The 25,333-nt window shown below is 35.4% G+C and overlaps 1 protein-coding gene across 8 annotated transcripts in view; it reads right to left on the bottom strand.

The window, feature by feature from the left end:
• LOC106837858 (cytidine monophosphate-N-acetylneuraminic acid hydroxylase) overlaps positions 1-25,333 on the bottom strand; it is a 348,449-nt gene that overhangs the window by 82,742 nt on the left and 240,374 nt on the right. The window contains exon 1 of one of the 8 annotated variants that reach the window (XM_070515548.1): positions 15,974-16,012. The exons of the other annotated variants lie outside the window; for them this stretch is intronic. The gene's annotated coding sequence lies outside the window, so the exon portion shown is untranslated. Of the gene's footprint in view, positions 1-15,973; positions 16,013-25,333 lie in introns of those variants that run through there. 8 annotated transcript variants of the gene reach the window in all.

Below are 25,333 nucleotides of genomic sequence, written 5' to 3'. Positions count from 1 at the left end.
GAGCCTAACAACAGAGCACCAAAACACAAGAGACGAAAAGTGATAGAACTACAAGGAGAAAAAGACGAACCCACTATTATGGTTGGAGACTTCAACACCCCTCTCTCACAAATGGAAAGATCCAGCATGCAGAAAATCAGTAAAGACATGGTTGAACTCAACAACACCGTCAATCAACTGTATATAATTGACACCTATACACTACTTCATCCAACAACAGCAGCATACACATTGTCTTGAAGCTCACATGGAGTATTCACTGATATAGACCACAGTCTGTGCAATAAAGCAGACTTCAAGAAATTTTAACAAATTTAAAAGAATAGAAATCACACTACATATTCTCTAAGAGCACAATAGCATTAAGCTAGAAATCAATAACAGAAAGATAGCTAGAAAATCTCAAAATACTTGACGATTAAACAATATGCTTCTAAACAACACATGGGTCAGAGAAGAAATCTCAAGAGAAATTTTTAAATATTTTGAATTATGTGAAAGTGAAAATAAAACTTACCAAAGTTTGTGGGGTGCAATGAAAGTAGTGTTTATAGGGAAATTTATAGCATTGAATGTATATACTAAAAAAGAAGATCTAAAATTAGCAATGTAAGCTTCCACCTTAGGAAACGAGAAAAAGAAGAGCAAACACAAAGTAGGAGAAAAGAAATAATAAAAATTAGAGCAGAAATCAACAAAATTGAAAGAAGGAAATCAGAGAAAAATCAAGAAGACCAAAAGCTGGTTCTCTGAAAAGATCAATAAAATTGATAAGCTTCTAGCCAGGTTAACTAACAAAAGAGAGAAGACACAAATTACTTAGAAATGAAAGAGGGGACAATACTACAGAACCTGTGGACATTAAAAGGAAAATAAAGGAATACTATGAACAACTCTATGATCACAAATCTGATAACCTAGATGAAAAGACCAATTCTTTGAAAGACAATCTGCTAAGACTCATACAAGAAGAAACAGCCTAAATAGGCCTATGTCTATTAAATAGATTGAATCAAGAAAAAATAACCTTCCAAACAGAAAGCATCAGGCCCAGATGAGTTTACTGGTGACTTCTACCAAATATTTAAGGATGGAATTATACCAATTCTCTACAATCTAAAAGCAAAGGGAATACTTCCTAACTTATTCTGTAGGCCTAATACCAAAACCAGACAAAGATATTACAAGAAAACTACAGGACAGTATCTCCCATGAACATAGATGCAAATATCCTCAGTCAAATATTAGCAAATTGAATCCAACAATATGAAAAAAGAGTTATATACCACAAGGAAATAGGACTTCTTCTAGGTATGCAAGGCTGATTCAACGTTCAAAAATCAATTAATGTAATCCATTATATCAACAATCTAAAGAAGAAAAATCACATGATCATATCAGTAGATGAAGAAAAAGCATTTGACAAAATCTAACACCCATTCATGATAAAAACTGTCAGCAAACTAGGAATAGAGGGGAACTTCCTCAACTTGATAAAGAACATCTATGAAAAACTTAACACCAACATCAGACTTAATGGCAAGAAACTAGAAGCCTTCCTGCTAAGATCAGGAGCAAAGCAATGATGCTCCTTCTCACTGCTTCTTTTCAACATCATATTAGAAATTCAAGCTAATACAATAAGACAAGAAAAGACAATAAAGATATGCTGATTAGAAAAGAAGAAATAAAACTATCTTTGTTCACAGATGACATGATTGTCTATGGAGAAAATCTGAGAATTGACCCAAAAAATCCTGCAAATAATGAGCAATTATAGCAAGGTTACAGGATTCAAGGTTAATGTAGAAAAGTCAATTGCTTCCCTGTATACCAGCAATGAACAAGTGGTGTCTTAGATCAAAAACACAATACCATTTACATTAACAACTAAAAAAGTGAAATATTCAGGTATAACTCTAATAAAATATATTACAAAATATATATAAAAGGAAAACCACAAAACTGGCAAAAGAAATCAAAGAACTAAGTAAATGGAGAGATTCTACATATCACAGATACGAAGACAATATTATCAAGATGCCAGTTCTTCCCAACTTGATCTATAGAATCAATGCAAAGCCAATCAGAATCCTGGCATGTTATCTTGTGGACATCAACAAACTGATTCTAAAACTTATGTGGAGAGGCAAAAGACCCAGAATAACCAACACAACATTGAAGGAAAAGAACAAAGTTGAAGGATTGAAACTACCAAACTTCAACACTTATTATCAACCTTCAAAAATATATAAATCAAGATAGTTTGGTGTTGCAAAAGAATAAATAACTAGATCACTAGAACAGAACAGAGAGCCCAGAAATGGATCCACACAAATATAGTCAACAGATCTTTGACAAAGGAGCATAGACAATATAATGGAGAAAAGATAGTCTTTGCAACAAATGGAGCTGGAACATCTGGACATCCACATAGAAAAGAAGAAATATAGACAAAGACCTTACTCCCTCCACAAAATTTAACTCGAAATGGGTCAGAGATCTAAATGTACAATGTAAAACTATAAAACTCCTGGAAGAAAACATAGGAGAAAATCCAGATGACCTTGGGTTTGGCAATGACTTTTTAGATACAACACTTAAGATACGATTCATGAAAGAAATTATTGATAAGCTGGGCTTCATTAAAAGTAAAAACTTCTGCTTTATGAAAGTCACTGTAAAGAGAACGAGAAGACAAGCCACAGACTGGGAGAAAATATTTGCAAAAAATATCTAATAGAGGACTGTTATCCAAAATATACAAAGAACTCAAAACTCAACAATAAGAAATCAAATAATCCTATTTAAAAATAGGCCAAAGATTTGGAGAGATGATTCACCAAAGAAAAAATACAGATGGCAAACAAGCATATGAAGACACTGAACATCAAATATGATTAGGGAACTGCATATTAAAACAATGTGATACCACTACACACCTATTAGAATGGCCCAAATCCAGACCACTGATAAACATCAAATGGTGAGGACATGGAGCAACAGGAATTCTCATTTATTGCTGTAGGAATGCAAAATGGTACAGCCACTTTGGAAAACAGTTTGGGAGTTTCTTACAAAACTAAACATACTCTTGCTATACAATCCAGCAATTGTACTCCTTGGTATTTACCCAAATGAGTTGAAAACTTAAGCCCATACAAAATCCTGCACACAGGTGTCTATAGCAGCTTTATGCATAATTGGCAAAACTTGGAAGCAACCAGGATGTCCTTCATTAGGTGAGTGGTTAAATAAACTGTGGTACATCCAGACAATGGAATATTATTCAGTGCTAAAAATAAAAGTGCTATCAAGCCATGGAAAGACATGGATGAAATGTAAATGCGAATTACTAAATGAAAGAAGCCAATCTAAAATGGCTACATACTGTATAATTCCAAAAATACGACATTCTAGAAAAAGGCAAAACTATGGAAACTGTGGTTTCCAGGGGTTAGGGACTAGGAATTAATGAATGAGGAGAGCACAGAGGCCAGTGAAACTATTGTGTATGATACTATAATGGTAGACACATATCATTATATATTTATCCAAACCCATCAAACATACAACACCAAGAGTGAACCCTAATGTAAACTATAGACTTTGGGTAATGATGTGTCAATTTAGGTTCATCAATTGCAACAAATGTATCACTCTGGTGCAAGATGTTCATATTGGGGATGGCTCCAGATGTGTGGGGTAAGGGCATATATGAGAACTCTATGCACTTTCTGCACAATTTTGCTGTGAACCTAAAATTGCTCTAAAATATAAAGTCTATTTAAAAAAAGGAAATGAGCTATCAATCTGAAAGAAGACATGGCTGAACCTTAAATGCATATTACTAAGTAAATCCAGTCTGAATAGGCTACAGACTATATGATTCCAATTATATAGCATTCTGGAAAAGGTAAAACTACAGAAAGAGCAAAAAGATGAGTGATTACCGGGAGTACAGGGGGTGGGGTGAGGGTTAAATAGGTGACACACAGGAGATTTTTAGGATGGTGAAACTATTCTGTATGTTACGGTAATGGTGGACAGGTCATTATACATTTGTCAAAGCCCAGTGGACTTTATAGGACAAAGAGTGAACCTTAATGCAGGTAAATTTTTAAATAAATCATTTAGTGGAATTGGATCTCAGGAATTAGCTGAGGAATAGACAGAGGTAAGGTAAGGTATCTTTTACTAGGAATATCAGAGCCAGTAAATGGTGTGGCAGCTCACCAGCCACAGAAGGAAAACTTTTTATAACCTTTGTATTTTAAATAACAAAGTTGATGCACTTAAAAGCCAAAGATTGGGTCCTGTTTTCTATTTAGCTCCAGTAAGAAAACCAAAATCAGCAGCAATCAACAGCAGTGAATAAGGGACTCATGGTATACCTAAGTGTTTGTATTTCTTTAAACCTTTCTCTAAAGTAAGTATCACATTGTTTATAAGTGGAAAATAGAAATTAATCAAAATGTACTCTGTTATAAAAGCAAAGGAAGAAACTACAAAGAAAAAGATTTCCAGTAAAAATTTCTTTTTTATTTATAGAAAGTCCAAAACCTGCCAGCGCAAAGTTAAAAAAGCAAACAAACACAAAGGAATATTTGCAGCATATGATAGCTACTATCATCAATGTCTTTATTAATATATAAAACACCCTTAGAGGGGCTGGCCCCATGGCATCGTGTTTAAGTCCATGTGTTATGCTTCGGTGGCCCAGTGTTCACTGGTTTGGATCTTGGGTGTGGACCTATACACTGCTCATCAAGCCATGTTGTGGCGGCATCCCACATAAGAGATAGAGGAAGTCTGGCACAGATGTTAACTCGGGGACAATCTTCCTCACCAAAATAAATAAATAAAGAGAATTTATTTTTTAAAAAAAAGGTTCTTACAAAGCAGTAAGTAAAAGATAAGCAATCCTTTAGAAAAGTGATCAAAAGTGATGAGCAAGCAATTAAAAAAGAAGAAACACAAATGGACAATTAGTGCACAAAAAAGTTTACAGCCTCATAAGAAATTACAGAAATACAAATTAAAGTAATGAGAAACATTTTTGGCTTGTCAAATTGATCAAGGTTTTCAAAAAGTAGTAATCCCCAGTGTTGGCAAAGATGTGGCAAAATAAGCATTTTGAAGGTAGTGTAAATTGATATAACCTGTCTAAAGAGCAATTTAGCGATACATACATAAGGCCCAAGAGTTCCACTTCCAGAAATATATCCTAAGGAAATAGAGATGCATGTGACAAAGATAATAGTTACAGATTTATAACAAAATTATTTTATAATAAAAAATGAGACACAACGTAAAGTTCCAACAATAGGAAATTGGTTTAATAAATTAATGTATATTAACACAATTAAATACTAGCCTTCATTATAGATCAATAGTTAAGGCTATGAGAAATGCTCCTAATTATAAAATGAGAAAAAAGGATACCAAAGTGTATATACAGTACAATCTCTATTTAAAACAAAAATTTTTAAATATATACAGTTTTTATGAAAAAATCTAGAGGAAAACTCCAAAATGTTAAAAGTACCTCAATAGATGATGAAATTATTTTCTTTCTTTTGTTTATCTGCATTTTCAAATGATTTATTCAAAAGATTTATTCAAATTGTATTGCCTATGTAATTTTACTAAATTATACATTTAATATATGGAAAGAAGAAATTAGGCAGGCCAAAAAATTTGAGGAACTTCTAACAGAGGACTCAAAAAATTATTACTATAAAATTCTTAAAGCACATCTGGCATGACTCAGCAAGGGACTACCAACGGGAAAAATTAGTGAAGTAACTTAATTAAAGTAAAAAACTTCAGCATACACCAATGTCTGCAACTTGCTGCAGATGGCATGCCAATGTTGGGAAGAGCAAACCACAGACAGCTGCCTACCTTGCCTGAGGGCAGTACTTGGGGCCCAGAGCCTGGTGATGGCCCCTACCCCATATCCACACATACCAGTCTAGGAGCCATGGCCCACCCTGCGAAGCACTCAGCAGGGCTCACCTTGAAGCATCTGAACAAGCTAAATCCAGGCATGGTGAGCTCACCGCGTGATCTAGAATGGCCTAGTCAACAGGCAAGGCAGGCTAACTGGTTCTCTGGGGTCTAGGCTGAGAGCAAAGTTCACTCAAAGGTAAGACAGCAGAACCATGCTACCATATGTGCAACCCCCTTGTGGGTAAAGAATAGCTCCAGGACTGGCAGACTGACACTATATCCTCCCTTGGAATAAGTTTTTATTCAGGGAAGATCTGGAAACTGAAAAAAACCCTGAATATAAATTCCCATTTTTTAATTCTTTTTATTTTATTTCAATTTTTTGGTGGGGAAGATTGTCCCTGAGCTAACATCTGTGCCAACGCTCCTCTATTTTTGTATGTTGGATGCTGCCACAGCATGGCTTGATAAGTCGTATATAGGTCTATGCCTGTGATCTGAACCCTTGAACCCTGGGCCCCAAAGCAGAGTGCACGAACATAACCACTATGCCATTGAGCCAGCCCCCTATTTTTTATTACAGAATAAACTAGTTGCCCAGGAAATTTCACCACTTAAGTAAACATCTCAACTGGGTGAGCGAGAGGAAACAACTTAATTTTGAAAGGCCCTCAGCAGGCATAATTAGGCTATTAGAATTCTTTGAGGGGGTAAAAACAATATGATAATGGCAGAACTGGTAGGCAGAACTTCTATAGACTTTAAATGCCAAAATTTGAAAATTACATGTCAAAATGGCAGCATAGGTGGACTCTGAACTTATCTCCTTCCATGGATACAACCAACTTACAACTACTCTTGGAACAATTACCCCTGAGACAGAACTGAAAACTGGATAAAAAGAATCCCCACCACAAGGGACAGTCCTGACTGAGGTGGAAGAGGCAGAAATTCCTTTCTGGAGAGAAAAAAAGCCACATTCACAAGCTGCAGAGCTTCATGGCCAGCTGGGAGCAATCCCAAGGTAGGCAGCCTTCCCAGGAGGAGTGGGGAACCTGAGCAGGGGAGCATTACTGCTATAAGTAGCTCTTGGACTCTGCACAACTGAGACAAGTATCATAACATCTGGCTTTTCTGGCTACTAACAACAACAGGGAACACCCCTAGAAAAGCTATGGGACATAAGGGGAAAAAAGTCATCTCTTAAAGGGCCCATGCACAAATTCACCCAATCACCAGAAAGAAAAGCATACAGTCCTTTGGTGAAAAGAGACTCACCTGACAGGCTCTAGGTGCATCTCAGAGAGAAATGAGGTCTCTCCAGGGACAGAGACATTGGCAGCAGCCATTACTGTGACCTAGTACAGGCATGCTGACACAGACGTTAGCAGACACCATTGAGTTCTTCCACTGGCCTGTTAGCCCAGGGTCTGCCTCACCCACTAGAGTGTTGATTTAATGCAGCTCAGCCAGGGCAGGCAGCCCACCCTAGGGACCGGTCCCACCCAACAGCAATCCCTCAGACAACTTGTGGGCCTAATAGGCTGGGTGTCTGCATCTTCTGAAGCTGGGTGAGTGGGTCCACTTCTGTGGGGCAGGGTGTGCACAAAAAGCGGGTGGTGTGGGGGGGGGCAGTGGCAGAGTGTATGGGGCCTCTGCAGTCGGGTGACTGGGTCTGGGTCAGGGCATGTGCACAGGGCAGGACTATGCTGATGGTGATTGTGGCCCTGTGGGTGGTGTGGCTTCTCAGATGCAGAAGACATACTTCTCAAATAACCTCATAGAAGATCAGCCCCCGCCCTCCAAAGCCTGAAACAATTGGGTGTTACCATGTCTGGGGCCAGCCCCATTCAGCTCCAATCCTGAGAGAGCTGACAAGAGCCTTGCAGGCTGGAGGCCTACAGCAATTGTAAGCCCCTGAGCCTAGTAACAAGCCATGCTGGGGGCCCACTCACTTAACAGAAAAATTGCAAACAGGAATGTGCTACTAGACCTTGCAGCCAACTCCCCACACCTGATAATGTGACTGAAGAGTCCATAGCAGCCACATGCAGGTGAACATTACAACAAGCCAGCCAGGGGAGAGTCTAGCCTCCCTGGACACCTGCAGCAAGAGAAACCCTGCCACAACAGAAGGACACATGTAGCCCACGCAGGGGACACCCCTGGAACATTTGGAACTGGTGATGAAAGGGAAGCACACTGCTGGGCCTCATAAGGCATCCCTTACATAAGGCCACCTCTCCACGATTAGGAGACATAGTTGACCTACCTAATACATTGATACAAGCCCAGAGAAAGAGGCAAAATGAGGAGGCAAAGGAATATGTTCCAAGAAAAAGAACAGGACAAAACCCTAGAAAAAGAAGTAAACGAAACCAAAATAAACAATCTACCTGACAAAGAGTTCAAACAAAAAGTGATAAGGATGCTCACTGATCTCAGGAGAAGAATGGATGAACTCAGTGAGAATGTCCACAAAGAGTTGGAAAATATAAAAAAGAACCAATCAGAAATGAAGAATACAATCGTGGAAATGAAAAATTCACTAGAATGACTCAATAGCAGAGTAGATGATACAGAAGAATGGATCAGCGAGCTGGATGAAAGACTAGAGGAAATAAACCAAGCTGAGAAGGTAAAAGAAAAAAGAATTAAAAAGAACAATCTAAGGGACCTCTGGGACAACATCAAGTGCACTAACATTTGTATTATAGATGTCCCAGAAGGAGAAGAGAGAGCCAAAGGGGCAGAGAATCTATTTGAAGAAATAATAGCTGAAAACTTTCCCAACCTAAGGAAGGAAACAGACATCCAGGTACAAGGAAGCACAGAGAGCACCAAACAAGATAAACACAAAGAGGCCCACACCAAGACATTATAATTAAAATGTTAAGAACTAAAGATAAAAGGAGAATCCTAAATGCTGCAAGAGAAAGGCAACAAGTTACACACAAAGGAAACCCAACAAGGCTATCAGCTGAGTTCTCAGCAGAAACCTTACAGGCTACAAGGGAGTGGTATGATATATTTAAAGTGCTGAAAGGAAAAAACCTACAGCAAAGAATACTCGACCCAGCAAGGTTGTCATTCGGAATGGAAGGAGAGAGAAAGAGTTTCTCAGAAAAGCATAAATTAAAAGAGTTTATCACCAAAAACCAGTCTTACAAGAAATGCTAAATGGACTCATTTAAGTGGGAAAGAGAAGATCGCAAATAGGAGTAAGAAAATTATTTTTTTTAAAGCAAGAAAATCACCGGTAAAGGCAAAAATACAGTAAAAGTAGCAGATCAACCACCTATGAAGATAATACGAAGGTCAAAAGACAAAAGTACTAAAATTACTATGATAAGAGGGTAATGGATACACAAACACACACAAAAGAGGTTAGATATGATATCAAAAACAAAATGTGGGATGAGGGGAGCAAAAGAGTAGAGCTTTTAGAAAGAGATCAAACTAAAGAGAACATCAATGTAATACAGATTGCTATATATGTAGGTTACTATATATGAACCTCCTGGTAATCACAAACTAGAAACCTATAATAAATACACACAAAAATAACAGAAAAGAACCAAAACATACTACTAAAGAAAGCCATCAAACCACAAAGGAAGAGAGCAAGAGAAGAAGAAAGGAAGAGAGAAGAACTACTAAAACACTCAGAAAAAAAAGTAACAAAATGGCAATAAGTACATACTTATCAATAGCTAATTTAAATGTCAATAGACTAAATGCTCCAATCAAAGCCATAGGGTGCTGATTGTATAAAAAAAGAAACCCATATATAAGCTGCATACAAAAGACACACTTCAGACCTAAAGACACTCACAAACTGGAAGTGAAAGGATGGAAAAAGATACTCCATGCAAATGATAATGCAAAGAAACCTGAGGTAGCAATACTTATATTTTTTTATCAGATAAAATAGACACAAAAATTGTAACAGAAGACAAAGAAGGGCACTACATAATGTTAAAGGGAACAATCCAACAAGAGGATATAACTCTTGTAAATATCTATGCACCCAACATAGAAGCACCTAAATATATAAAGCAATTATTCACAGACAGAAAAGGAGAAATAGACAGCAACACAATAATAGTAGGGAGACTTTACCACTCCACTTACATCAATGGATAGACCATCCAAACAGAAGATCAATAATGAAACATTGGCCTTAAATGACACATTAGACCAAATGGACTTAGTAGATATATACAGAACATTCCATCCAAAAACTCCAGAATACACATTCTTTTCAAATGCACTTGGAACATTCTCTGGAATTGATCACATATTAGGCCACAAAACAAGTTTAATAAATTTAGGAAGATTGAAATAATATCGATTATCTTTTCTGACCGTGGCAGTATGAATAGAAATCAACTACAAGAAGAAAATCAGAAAAGCCAGAAACATATGGAGATTAAACAAAATGCTACTGGACAATGATTGGGTCAATGAAGAAATCAAAGGAGAAAACAAAAAATACCTAGAGACAAATGAACATGAAAATATGACATGAAAAAATTTATGGGGTACAGCAAAAGCGGTTCTAAGAGTGAAGTTTACAGCATTACAGGCCTATCTTAACAAACAAGAAAAATCTAAAACAATCTAACAGTACACTTAAAGGAACTGGAAAATAAGGACAAACAAAGCCCCAAATCAGTAGAAGAAAGGAAATAATAAAAATCAGAACAGAAATATATGAAATAAAGACTTAAAAAAAAGGAAAAAATCAATAAAACCAAGAGCTGGTTCTTTGAAAAGATAACCAAAATTGACAAACCTTTAGCTAGACTCACCAAGAAAAAAGAGAGAAGTCTCAAATAAATAAAATCAGACATGAAAGACAATAAATTACAACTGACATCTCATAAATAAAAGATTATAAGAGAATACTATGAAAAGCTATACACCAACAAATTGGATAACCTAGAAGAAATGGATAAATTCTTAGAAACATACAACCTTCCAAAACTGAATCAAGAAGTAATAGAGAACTTGAATAGACCAATTACCAGTAAGGAGATCAAAATAGTTATCAAAAACCTCCCAAAAATAAAAGTCCAGGACCAGACAGCATCCCTGGTGAATTCTCCCAAACATTCAAAGAGGACTTAACACCTATCCTTCTTAAACTCTTCCCAAAAATTGAAGAGGAGGGGATGCTTCCTAACTCATTTTACAAAGCCAACATTATCCTGATACCAAAACCAGACAAGGACAATGCAAAAAAAGAAAATTACAGGCCAATATCACTGATGAACATCAATGCAAAACTCCTCAACAAAATATTAGCAAATCAAGTACAATATTACATTAAAAAGATCACACACCATGATCAAGTGGGATTTATTCCAGGGATGCAGGGATGGTTCAACATCCACAAATCAATCAATGTGATACACCACATTAACAAAATGAAGAATACAAATCACATGATCATCTCAATAGATGCAGAGAAAGCATTTGACAAGATACAGCATCCATTTATGATAAAAACTCCAAATAAAATGAGTATAGAAGGAAAGTACCTCAACCTAATAAAGGCCTTATATGACAAACACACAGATAGTCTCAGTCTCAATGGAGAAAAACTGAAAGCTATCCCTCTAGGAACAGGAACCAGACATGGATGCCCAAGTTCACAACTCTTATTTAACACAGTATTGGAAGTGGTAGCCAGAGCAATCAGGCAAAAAGAAGAAATAAAAGGGATCCAAATTGGAAAGGAAGAAGCAAAACTGCCACTATTTGCAGATGACATGTTTTTACATATAGAAAACCCTAAAGAATCCACCAAACAACTTTTAGAAATAATAAATGAAGATGGTAAAGTTTCAAGATACAAAATCAACATACAAAAGTTTGCTGTGTTTCTATATACTAACAATGAAGTAGCAGAAAGAGAATTTAATAATACAATCCCATCTACATTTGCAACAAAAAGAATAAAATATCCATGAATAAACTTAACCAAAGAGGTGAAAGATCTGTATACTGAAAACTATAAAACACTGTTGAAAGAAATCGAAGATGACATAAAGGAATGGAAAGATATTTCATGCTCCTGGATTGGAAGAATTAACGTAGTTAAAATGTCCATACTTCCTAAAGTAATCCCTATCAAAGTTCCAACAACATTTCTCACAAAAATAGAACAAAGAATCCTAAAATTTATATGGAACAACTAAAGATGCCAAATAGAAAATGGAACCCTGAGAAAAAAGAACAATGCTGAAATCCTGATTTCAAAATATACTACAAAGCTATAATAACCAAAACAGCATGGTTCTGGCACAAAAACAGACACACAGATCAATGGAACAGAATTGAGAGCCGAGAAATAAACCCATGCATCTACGGACAGCTGATTTTCAATAAGAGAACCAAGAATATACAATGGAGAAAGGAAAGACTCTTCAATAAATGGTGCTGGAAAAGCAGGACAGTCACATGCAAAAGAATAAAAGTAGACCATTACCTTACACCACACACAAAAATTTATTCAAAATGGATTAAAGACTTGAATGTAAGACCTGAAACCGTGAAACTTCTAGGAGAAGACATAAGCGGTATGTTCTTCAACATTGGTCTTGGTAGCATATTTTCAAATACTGTGCCTGATCGGGCAAGGGAAACAATAGGAAAAATTAAAAAATGGGACTACATCAAACTAAAAAGCTTTTGCACAACAAAGGAAACCATCAACAAAATGAAAAGACACCCTAACAATTAGGAGAAGATATTTGCAAACCATGTATCTGATAAGGGGTTTATATTCAAAATATATGAAGAACTCATACAACTCAACAACAACAAAAAACAACAACCCGATTAAAAAATGGGCAAAAGATCTGAACAGACATTTCTCCAAAGAGGATATACAGATGGCCAACAGGCATATGAAAAGATGTTCAACATCATTAACTATCAGGGAAATGCAAATCAAAGCTACAATCACCTCACAATAGCCAAGACTTGGAAGCAACCTAGGTGCCCATCAAGGGACAAACGGATAAAGAAGATAGGTTATATAACACAATGGAATACTACTCAGCCATAAGAAACAATGAAATTCAACCATTTGTGACAACATGGATGGTTCTTGAAGGTATTATGCTAAGTGAAACAAGTCAGAGGGAGAGAGCCAAATACCATATGATCTCACTTGTAAGTAGAAGATAAATACAACAACAATCATACAGAGACAGAGATTGGATTGGTGATTACTAGAAGGGAAGCAGGGAGGAAAGAGGTCAAAAGGAGTGACTAGGTACATGTGTATGGTGATGGATTGTAATTAGTCTTTGGGTGGTGAATATGATGTAATCTACACAGAAATTGAAATATAACGATGTACACCTGAGATTTACATAATGTTAAAAAACCAATGTTACCCCAATAAAAAATAAACAAAAACCCCAAAACAAAAACAAATAAGCCAAACTACACTTTATCAGATAAAAATAAATAAATAAATAATGCCAAAATTCCATGAAACAAATGAATTCCATAGAACTTGGGGTGAATGTATGTTGTGTGTGTATCTTTATGAGATTGCCATTTATGGGGAACCATGAACAGTAGAATTTTTAATCTATTGACCAGTTCTGGACGGGAGCTTAATTCTTTCATAAATTATCTGGAATAGCAGTTCCCAATCCATAGAGGAACCAACTTCATATCCACATTTTTTCCCAATGACCAGCCATTAAAAACGTTACCACTGAATGGGGGCCCATCCAAAAAGTAATTTAAAAAGGAGGTCTCATACTCAAAATGCTTTGGGAACAAATGATCTAGCAGAACATTAGGCTGTGACCTTCATGAGAGAAGAGACTTCTCTGTCTCATTTATCACTGCATTTTCCCTTAGGTACTCAGTGAATCTTTGTGGAACCAATAAAGTGAAACCTTCAAGATTGCAAATGGCCTTAAAGCTCTTCCAGAAATCAAAATGTGAAATTAAAAGACAACAAGTTTTCAGGGGCCTGTAAGAATAGGCAAAGTTTTGGCAAAGGAGCATCAGTGAAGACAAATGTAAAGGAACATCTAGGAAAAAACAATTCCAATTGCACTTTTAAGATAATGGGTTCTAAACTGTTCAATAAAGAAGGATCAGCTCAGACTGTTCCCTTAAGACACCATGTTGCATGTTTCACTACAAAAGGCCCAGAAAACACTGAGCATGACCAGAAAGGACACTGGAAACAAAACTAAACTTGTGATCCTGCCCTTCCTCAAAACCACTCAGTGTCCACAGCTTGAGGTACTGTGTAGTTTTGGCTCCCCACCCATGAAGAAAAACATACCAGAGTTGGAAGAGGTCCCAAGAAATGAGATGGAAGTAAGGGCTTTCAAATGAGAGCCTAAAAATTAGAACTCTATTTTATTCTGGAGAGATGAAGATTTAGGAGAAAGATGAAGCATGATTGGAGTGTAGGTTTGTTCATCAAAACTCAAAATACTAGAGAGGAAAGGGCAGCATTTAAGTATGAGATAAAAGATGCAGACAAAGGATGACTTTATCCATTAGTTAGAAAATATACTGAAGTTGTTACAGGTAAAATATATAAAAGTAGTAACGTCCACACTTATTCAAACCTAGAAGTAAAAAAAAAAGGGCTCTGAGGAACTAAGAACAAGAAAAAAAAAATCATTTTGGAGATTGAGGGATCCCAGGAAAGAATGTAGACTGACAAGAGAATCTAACTACTACAAATGTATGAAACAACCTAACTGAAGTGGGTGAGGAGAGAAGGTGCTGGCCGAATATCTTCGGAAATGAATGGTGTCCACAAGACTCAAGGCAAAAGGAACTGCACATGAGTATTCTACTCTTGTTGACAAAGTTGTTTTGCATAGAGGTATGGGTTAACAATTCTGATACTTCCATACATGTATACTGGAATTGCACAATTAAATAAATGGATGGCAATGGTGAGAGCCAGGTTTCCTACTGTTGGAGTGGGAATCTAGAGATCAGCAAGGGAAGGAGGCTAGGATGATCCATGTGGTAATAGATTAGAGTTGGAGACATCAGTATGAATTCATGTTTACCTTGATATAGATACTAATGAATATACATAGAAATATTTATAGATATGCATAATATACTGATTAGTGTACACAGATTTATCTCCTTTCTCAGTCAGCTGAGAGGGCCCAGAAGCAACAATACACATAGCAACAAGCAGCCAGATCTTGATGTCTAATGTTATTCTCCAAAAAAGAAACTACGGCTTCTTGGAGAGAAATGGCTGATTCTAGGACTGGGAAAGGAAATATGCAAGATGGGTCTGGAGCATCTTGTAGGACCAGAGAGTAAATAAGTGCAAAAAAAAAAAAAAACCAAAAAGACAAAAAAAAACCCAACCCAAAACTCTCAAACAGCTGTATTGATAGGGCTCTGTCAAACAGATAAGGATGCCAACTGAAAGAGCTCTCAATGGCCAAAGCTGGAACATTCTGCAAAAAATTAAGTAGTGCTGCATTATAACCCAAAGCATAAAATAAATATCCATAGGGCCATGTTGGTATAAATAAATGATTGAATAAATAAATAAATGGGAGGAAAGAGACAAATCCCTCTTGCAGAATAATTTCAAGTAATTTATGTATATACTCAGCCCTCAAGGAGGAGGAACATAAATTATCACCCTTAAATGAGGGCTGCACACAGCGACTTCCTTTCAAAGAATATATTATGGAAAGAGCCAGGGAGAGACTAATTTTACAGTGCAGAAACGTAGCAAACACTACCTCATCCAGGTGATCAAGGTCAACACCAGCAGTGATAAATTATGTTAATATGTAACCTTGATGTGATGTAATGAAAATGCCACTTCACCTCTGTGGTCTTCCTCCTTAAAACCCATAATCCAGTTTAATCATGAGAAAAGCATCAGACAAATTCCAATAGAGAGATCAGTACTCCTTGAAACTATCAAGGTCATCAAAATCAAGGAAAGCCTGAGAAACTGTCCCAGACAAGAGGTACCTACGGAGAAATGATGACTAAATGCAATGTGGTATCTCAGATGTGATCCTGGAACAAAAAAAGACATTAGGCAAAACTAAGGAGATCTGAATAAACTAGGAACTTTAATTCACAGTAATGTATCAACATTGGTTTATTAATTGTAACAAATATGTCACGTTAATGTAAATGTTAATAATAGGGGAAACTGGGTGTGGTGTCTATGAAAACTATTAGCCTCTCAGTTTTTTGGTAAATCTAAAACTTTTCTAAACAATAAAGTCTCTTTGAAAAGTAAATATTGTTACCTTGTTTTAAAATTTGTATTCATTTACTTAATAAATACAAAAAACATAAAATTTAATGTTTTAAAATATGGCCAGATAAACGAGGAAGAGAATAAAGAACATTCAAAATAGAAGAGTGAGCTCCTTAAAGGAAAACAGAAGCAAGACATACAAAGAAAGAAAAAAGGAGAAAGGAAGGTGGAAATTGTGATGGAGAGAAGTTCTGGAAAGTATGTTGTGCAGAACCAAACTGTTCTCTCTGGTCACAGCTGAGGGTCCAGGGTGGCTTTATGAGCAATTTTAATTTTTCCTTCCTGTTGTTAAAGCCTGATGCTTTGGCAACAGAATAAGATACTCAATCAGCAAAACACACAACATTTATTGTTACTCTTATGGCAATTTTATAAGACATTTTTTGTCTTCAAAATGTTGTGTTGAATGACATGAAATTGCCCATAATTGACAGTTTTTGATCTACAAAAAAGGCAGTTTCGTTTAGTTCAATTTATTATACAGAGCCAATGTTTCTACTCTTGCCATTTTATAAACTTAAAAATAATGAGCTCCTTCATTTTTATATTAGGATATACTCTATATTCCCATAGAACTTTATGGTTTTCCAAGTCTTATTTAATCAGCATCTCACTGATCATCAAAACAAGCTCTTGAGGAGAGTATTTTTACAAAAATAAACAGAAAAGATAAAATAATAAACAATAATAGACCAAAAAGTAATAATATCAAAGATTTGAACCACATGAAAAACAAACTGCACCACATATATATATACATACATATATAACCATATATATAAAAACAGCTGCTCAGCGACTGTAGAATGCACATTTTTTTCAAGAGCATCCAAAACCTTTACAAAACTTGATCATCTATATTGAGCCATAAAGCAAATCTTACCAAGTTTCAAGGTATTGAAATCATAAAGAATACGTTATCTGACAACAGTACAATTAAGTTAGAAATCAAAAACCAAAAAATGTGTACAATCTCTATATATTTGGGTCAAAAATAAACCATAATGGAAATTAGAAAATATTTTGTACTGAATGTTATGAGATCTGACAGGTCAAAATGTATAGTATGCAGGTGAGCAGTACTTAGAGAGAGATATAGCCTTAGATGCGAATATTAACAAAGAAAGGCTAAAAAATAATGAGCTAAGCTTCCATCTCAAGAATGTTAAAGAACAATAAAATGATCCAAAGAAAGTGGAAAGAATGTAAGGATAAATATTAATAAAACAGAAACTCTATGTATATTAGATAGGATCAACAAAGACAAAGGCGGTTCTCTGATAAGACTAATAAAACTGACAAATCTCTAGCACAATTGGTAAGAAAAATAAGAGAAAAGACATAAAAGCTAATATTGGGAATGAAAACAGAATTACAGATTCTACATACATTAAAAATAAAAGTGGATATTAACCTTATTTCAATATTTAAAACTCAGATGAAATGGATACATTCCTACAAAAATACAATATACCGAAAGAATTTAAGAAGAAATAGCAAACCTGAATACTATTCTATCACTAAAGATAATGATTGGTGGTCTCAATTTTTCCCCAAAAGAAAACTCTAGGCCCAGAAAACGTTGTATCAGTTCTACTTACCTTTAAATGAAGAAACCATTTCCATCTTATAGGAAATTTTCAGATAAGCAAAAAGGAAGAAACAATCCCCCCAACTCATTGTGTGAAGCTACCTTCATCTTTGAGACAGTGTGAGAAAGGATCTTTATAGGCTAATTTTACTCACAAACATAGATGCAAAAATTCTAACAAAAATATTCACAAGTCCAAACCAGCAATATATAAAAAAGATAAAACATCATAACCAAGTTTCATTCCAGAAATGCAAAGTTAATTTGAGATTAAAAAAAATTAAGGTAACTGTCCAGAGAAACAGATTCAAGGAGAAAAATCATACAATCATCTCAATGGATCCAGAAAAAGAGTTTAAGACAATTACATCCATTCACAACAAACACTCATAGCAAAATAGGAAAATCCCTTACCTGAGAAAGGGTATGTAAAACAAAACCAAACCAAACCTACAGCAAATATCCGTAATGGTGACACATTGAAGCTTTCCCTTTGACATTGGGGAAAAGGTAAGGATGCCTGCAATTATCACTTCTGTTCAACATTGTACTGGGAGACCTACCCATAACATTAAGGCAAGAAAAAGAAATCAAAGATATAAGAGCTGGAAACGAAGAAGAAAAGGCTTTCCTTATTTGAAGACAATTAGATTGTATACATAAAACATCCAAAAGAACCTACAAATAAAGTACAAGAATCTACAAGAGTTAAGCAGAATTGTTGGATATATAATCAATAGTTTAAAAATAATTTATTCTCATACGAGCAACAAACAATAAGAAAATAAAATTTCTTAAAAGATACCAATTACAATAGCATAAAATATGAATATGTAAGAATAAATCTAACAAAAGATGTGAAGATATCTATGGAGAAAATTATAAAGCTCTATTGAGAGACATTAAGTAGGTCAGTAAGTGGGAAGTTGTATTTTGTTCATTGACGGGAAGCTCAATTTTATAAACATGTCAATTCATTCCAAATTGATTTATAGATACAATAGAATCCCAATCAAATTCCCAGGAAGATTTTTGTGGGGGAGTTTGTTTTTGTTTTGTTTTGTTCACAGTATAAAAACTTATTCTAAAATTTATCTGGAAATACAAAAGGCCAAAAAGAGATAAAACATTCTTGAAGAAGGACATGATAAGGAAATTATTGTAAAGTTAATTAATTATTAATTATTGTAAAGTTATTATTATATAATTATTAATTATTCTATATAATAAACATGTTTTATATATTATATCTTATATATTTATTATATAATAAATATATTTATATTTTAAAATAACAATAATATTATACAATTTTTATATATAAATAATAAATATAATTATTAATTATTGTAAAGTTATAATAATTAAGATAGTGTACAATTGGCTCAGTGATAGATAAATAAATCAAGGAAACAGAATAGAGGACTGGAAACAAACTCACATATGCATTAACACTTGATAAGTAACATCGTAGATCAGTAGGAAAAGGATGAACTTTTCCATAAATTTTTCTGGGATAACTGGGAATACATATTGGAAAAATAAATTGGACCCCTGCCTATATCATAGACAAAAATCAATTCCAGGCAGATTAAAGATCTACATTTAAAAGGCAAACTGTAAAGCTTTTGAAAGATAATATAGGAGAATATCTTCATGATCTTAGGGTAGGGTGGATTTTTTCAACAAAACACAGAAAAACACTACCCCAAAAGAAAATTATTTGTATTGTAGACTATATTAAAAGAATAACATGCTCATCCAAAGGACGATAAAAGAGTGGGAAAAAAAGCCCCCCAAATAGGATATGTGCAACACACATATAACAAAGGACTTTATGCAGAATATAAGGACTTCTATCATTCAATAATAAAAAGACAGACAACCTACAAGAAAAGTGGGCAAAAGCTTTGAATGGGCACTTCACAAAAGAGACTATACAAACGGTCAATGAACACATAAAGAGGGTTCCACCTCACAGTAATTGAGGAAACGAAAATTAAAACAACACTGAGATACTACTACAACCACCTGAGTGACTAAAATTAAAACAACTGAAAATACCAAGTGTTTAGGGGGAGTAATGGAAACTCTCATGCATTACCAGTAGTTCCATCACATTGGAAAACAGTGTCACATTCTCTAGAAAAATAGAAAACACACATATACTACAACCTAGCAATCCTACGTTTAGCTAAGACTCAACACTAGAGAAATGTGTGCATATGTTCTCCAAGATATATTTACAAGGATATACATCACAGCATTATTCACATCAGCTCCAAATTGCAAGCAACCCAAACATCCATCAACAATAAAATGATAAACTATATATTATGTAAATAAATAAAAAATCATTATGTAGAATATCATGCTACAGAATATAATATAAAAATGTAAATGAACCAGTTTAACACTGCTTGTAAAAACATACACAAGTATCCAAACATAATGTTGGGTAAAAAGGACAAACTACACACATACAGCAAATATATGCAATGTGATTCCATTCAAATAATTTTCCCAAACAGGCAACTAAAGTGTATTCTTTAGAAAAGTGAGAAAAATATTACAAAAGTCAGCATAGCACATATCTTTAGTGGGGAGAGAATTATGAGACATGATACGCAGCTAAAGCAGGACATAAGTATTGTTTTAAATGGCTATATTGGGAAGGAAGAAAGATCTTAAATCAATAATCTAAACTTTCAACTTTAGATGTAGAAAAAGAAGAGAAAACTAAACCCAAGGCAAGTAGCAGGAAGAAAATAATTAATAATTACAGTGGAAATAATGACGCAGAAAACAAAACCAATAGAAAAACCAATGAAACCAAAAATTGGTTTGTTGAAAAGATAAGCAAAACTGACAAACCTTTAGGTAGACTGACCAAGATAAAGAGAAAACACAGATCACGAGAGTCAGAAATGAAAGAGGAGACATTACCACCAATTCTACAAATATTGAAAGGATTATAAGGGAATTCCATGAACAACTATATGCCAACAAATAAGATAATTTAGGTAAAGTGGGAAAATTCCTGGAGGAACACAAATTGCCAAAACTGACTCATGAAAAAATTAAAAACCTGAATAAACCTATGACAGGTAAAGCGATTGAATTAGTAATTAAAAATCTTTCTACAAGAAAAACCCAGGCTCAGATGGCTTCACTGGTGAATTCTACCAAACGTTTAGAGAAAAATTAATATCAATCCTTCATAAGCTCTTCCAGACCAAGCAGGATTTATTGTAGGAATGCAAGATTGATTTAATATCTGAAAATCAATTAATGTAATATACCATATTAAAGACTAAGTGATAAAAACCACATAATCATCTCGGGATACAGAAAGAACCTTTGACAAAAATCCAACACCCCTTGATGATTTAGGGAAAAAAAAACCTCTCCACAAACTAAGAACAGAGAGAATTTCTTCAACCCGATAAAGGATATCTACGAAAAACCCATAGCTAACACTATACTTAATGGTGAAAGACTAGATGCTTTCCCCTAAGATCAGAAACAAGACAAGGATGTCTTCTCTCACCACTTCCATTTGACATTTTACTCGAAGCTCTACTCAGGCAAATAAGGCTGAAGAAATAAATAAAAGGCATCAAAGATTGGAAAGGAAGAGTAAAACTATTTGCAGACAACACAATCTTGTATATGGAAAACCCTAAAAAATTCGCTAAAAAGATTCTAGAGTTAATGGACAAGTTCAGCAAAGTTGCAGATACAAGATCAGTAACAAAAAGCAATTGCATTTCTACATGCCAGCAACAAATAATGCATAAAAGATTATGAAAATAATTCCATTCAGAATACCATCAAAAAGAATAAAATACTTAGGAATAAATTCCACAGAAAAAGTGTAAGATTTGTACACTGAAAACTACAAAACATTGTTTAAAGAAATTGAAGATTTAAATAAAGAGAAAGATATTTCATGTTCATGGATCAGAAGACTTAAAATTGTTAAGATGGAAATACTCCCCAAATTGATTTACAGGTTTAGTGCAATCCTTATCCAAAAACCAGAAATTGATAAGCAAATCCTAGAATCTTTATGGAAATACCAAGGACACAGAATAGTAAAGGAATTTTGAAAAAAAAAACAAAGTTGGAGGACCCATACTTCCCAATTTCAAAACTTACTACAAAGCTACAATAATCAAGACAATGTGGTACTGGCATGAGGAGAGGTATATAAATCAAAGGAATAGAATCGAGAGTCCTTTGAAATAAACCCTTGAATAAACACATGTGTGTATGGTCAGTTGACTTTCAACAAGGGTGCCAAGACCATTTATAGAACAGTCTTTTCAACAAATGGTGGTGGGACCACTAAATAGCAACATCCAAAAGGATGAAATTGTACCCCTACCCCATATCACATACAGAAATTAACTTAAAATGAACCATAGACCTAAATATAATATTAAAACTGTAAAACTTTTACAAGAAAACTGTAAGGAGTGAGTTCGAGGATTTCGGAGCTGATCAAGGAAAAAGATAAGACATGACCACAAGATGGCAGTAGTACGCAAAAGCTTTACTTCGGAGACACTGACAGCTACATGAGAGGGAAACTTTTCATGCTTTGAGACTATCCAAAGGCTTGGGGCCACCAATCACAGGGGAGAAGAGCAAAGGAACTTCCAAGGGAGAGGAGGATTGAAGAGGGGCTCATGCATCTCTGATGTTTTCAGCAGCAGAGTAGCGAATCTCTGTGTCAGAGAGTTCAAAGGATAGCAGAATTTGGGGTCTTCACAGGATCAAGGCTTATCTGCGGTGAACAGGTGTCGGGCAGTTTCATGGGGTATGCAAAGTAGGCTCATATGACTAAATTCTGCTTGTTTAGGCTATACTTAAAACAACTGGATGTGGAAAAATTTGAGTTTGGTGCCACCAGCTTTTGAGCTAATGGATCTCAGCCTGCTATAAAGAAATAAGCAAACTAGAGACCAACACACAGAGGCCACCTTTGGCTCATTTACATTAAAAAAAATAGGAATAAATCTTTGTGACTTTGGATCAGCCATTGATTTCTTAGACACCACACCAAGTGAAAAAAGAAAAAATTGATCAATTCGGCTATCAAAATAAAAAACTTTTGCACTGCAAATGACAACATCAAGAAAGTGAAAAGACAACACCAGAGAAAATATTTGCATATCACATATCTGATAAGGACCTTGTAACAAGAATACATAAAAAACTTTTAAAACTCAATAGCAACAAATAACCCAATTTTAAATGGTCAAAGGCCTTGAATAGACATTTCTCCAAAGAAGATACATGAATGATCAGTACCACATGAAGAATAGAAGTTCAACGTCATTAGTCAAGAGCGAAACACAAATCAAAACTACAATGATACCACTTCACATCCACTATGATGGCTATAATTTAAAAACGCAGATGATAAGTGTTGGTGAGGAAGTAGAGAGACAGGAAGAAACATACATTGCCCTTTGGAAACAGTTTGGCAGATTCTCATAGAGATTCTGTCTAACCCAGCAATTCTGCTCCTAGGCTTCCACCCAAAAGAACGAAAAACATATGGCCACACAAAAACGTGGCCATGAGCTTTCATTTCAATTATTCATAATAGCCAAAAAGGGGAAACAACCCAAATGCCCATCAATTGATTAATGGATCAATAAAATGTGTATATCTACACAATGGAAAAACAGGTAATAAAAAGGAATACATACTACAACACAGATGAATCTCAAAAAATCACGCGAAGTGAAAGAAGCCAGACACAAAAAGCCATGTATTGTGTAATTCTATTTATTTGAATTGTCCAGAATAGGCAAATCTAGAGACAAAAAATAGATTAGTGGTTGCCAGGGGTAGAATGGGGGTGTGGACTGGAAATGGGGAGTGACAGGTCATGGGGATGGGGCTTCTTTTTGGGCTGATGGAAAGAAGCTAAAATTAGATTGTGGCTATAACTGCACAACTCTGTAAATATACTGAAGACCATTGACTGGGACACAAAGCAGGTGAATATCACAGTATTTAAGTCATGTATCAATAAAGCTATTTTTTTAAAAAAGAAAGGGACATATGAGAAAATTCTGGGGTTCTGGTAGGTATGTATTGTTTTTTTTTTCTTGAGGAAGATTTGCCCTGAGCTATCCTCCTCTTCTTGCTGAGGAGGACTGGCCCTGGGTTAACATCCATGCCCATCTTCCTTACTTTATATGTGGGACACCTACCACAGCATGGCTTGACAACTGGTGTGTAGGTCTGCACCTGGGATTGGAAGCGTCCAAACCTGGGCCACTGAAGCGGAACATGCGAATTTAACCACTGCGCCATCGGGCTGGTCCCAAGGTATGTTATGGGTTTTCACCTGGGTTACACTGGTGCTTGCTTTATATGTGTTAAAACTCATTTACGTTTTATGACTTTTCTGTATATATTATATTGCATAATAAAAATAGTAGGGAAACTGGTATTTTAAATATGGCTTTTCAAAGTATATGCACTCCTCACTTATTGTGATATATAATTGTAAATAAAGCTTGCCCTTTCAGGAGGGAGCAGCCCACCCTGCCACTAGCTAGAATCAACACAGAAGGTCCTACTGCAAAGGAGTTTGGCTCTTTAAGACCGCTTCTGGAAAGTGTCTTCTAGCAGCAAGACCTTGGGCTTTTTAGTTATACTTTAAGAAGAGAAGTGCTTCCTGTACATTATACATGAGTAATGATGATAATACTAATTAGGCTGCACCTGAAGGACAAAATACTAAAGACAAAGAGAAAAAGATATTACTCGAGAACATCTTTTCACTGTTCATCTCTCGCGCGCTTTCTCTCATTGACTTCTTACAACTTTTTATTTTGAAATAAAGTTTAAAATAAAATAATATGAACCTGTGAAATAAACTCAAAAGTCTATTTTGAAACAGACTCGCAGGAATTTGCAAAATTCCAGAGTCCCCTGTACCCTTCAACTAGCTTCCCCTCATAGTGACATCTTACATCACTGTATCACTGTGTTACAATATCGAAACCAAGAAATTGATATTGGTACAACACTGTTAACCAGAGTACAAACTTTATTCCAATGTCACTTCATTGCAGCTCCAATGAAGATATAGAACTCTTTCACCACCACTAAGGAATTTGCTTGGTGGAACTCCCAAGGACTGCCCTTGGCAGTCACACCCTCAGTGCGACTCTCCCTTGGCAACCACTGATTCATTCTCTACCCTTATAATGTTGTCTTTTGGCAAATGATATATAAGTAGAATCATACAGCATAGAGTCCAAATCTCTCTTATTTAAAAAAGACAGGCTCATCCTCACATAGTCTCCAGCTAGCTCTCTTTCTCCTCTCCTTTCCAGCCACACATGCTTTTTGTAGTTGCCGTTTCTGCACACCCAACAGTTTACTAGTTTTCTTCCTGCATGTCTGGCCATTCTTTCTGTTTCCTCTGTAGACTCATCCTTCTC

This window comes from Equus asinus, chromosome 8 (assembly GCF_041296235.1).
Source record: "Equus asinus isolate D_3611 breed Donkey chromosome 8, EquAss-T2T_v2, whole genome shotgun sequence".
Classification (NCBI taxonomy): domain Eukaryota; kingdom Metazoa; phylum Chordata; class Mammalia; order Perissodactyla; family Equidae; genus Equus; species Equus asinus.
Note: the sequence above shows the minus strand (reverse complement) of the source record. Positions and strands in the feature narration are given on the sequence as shown.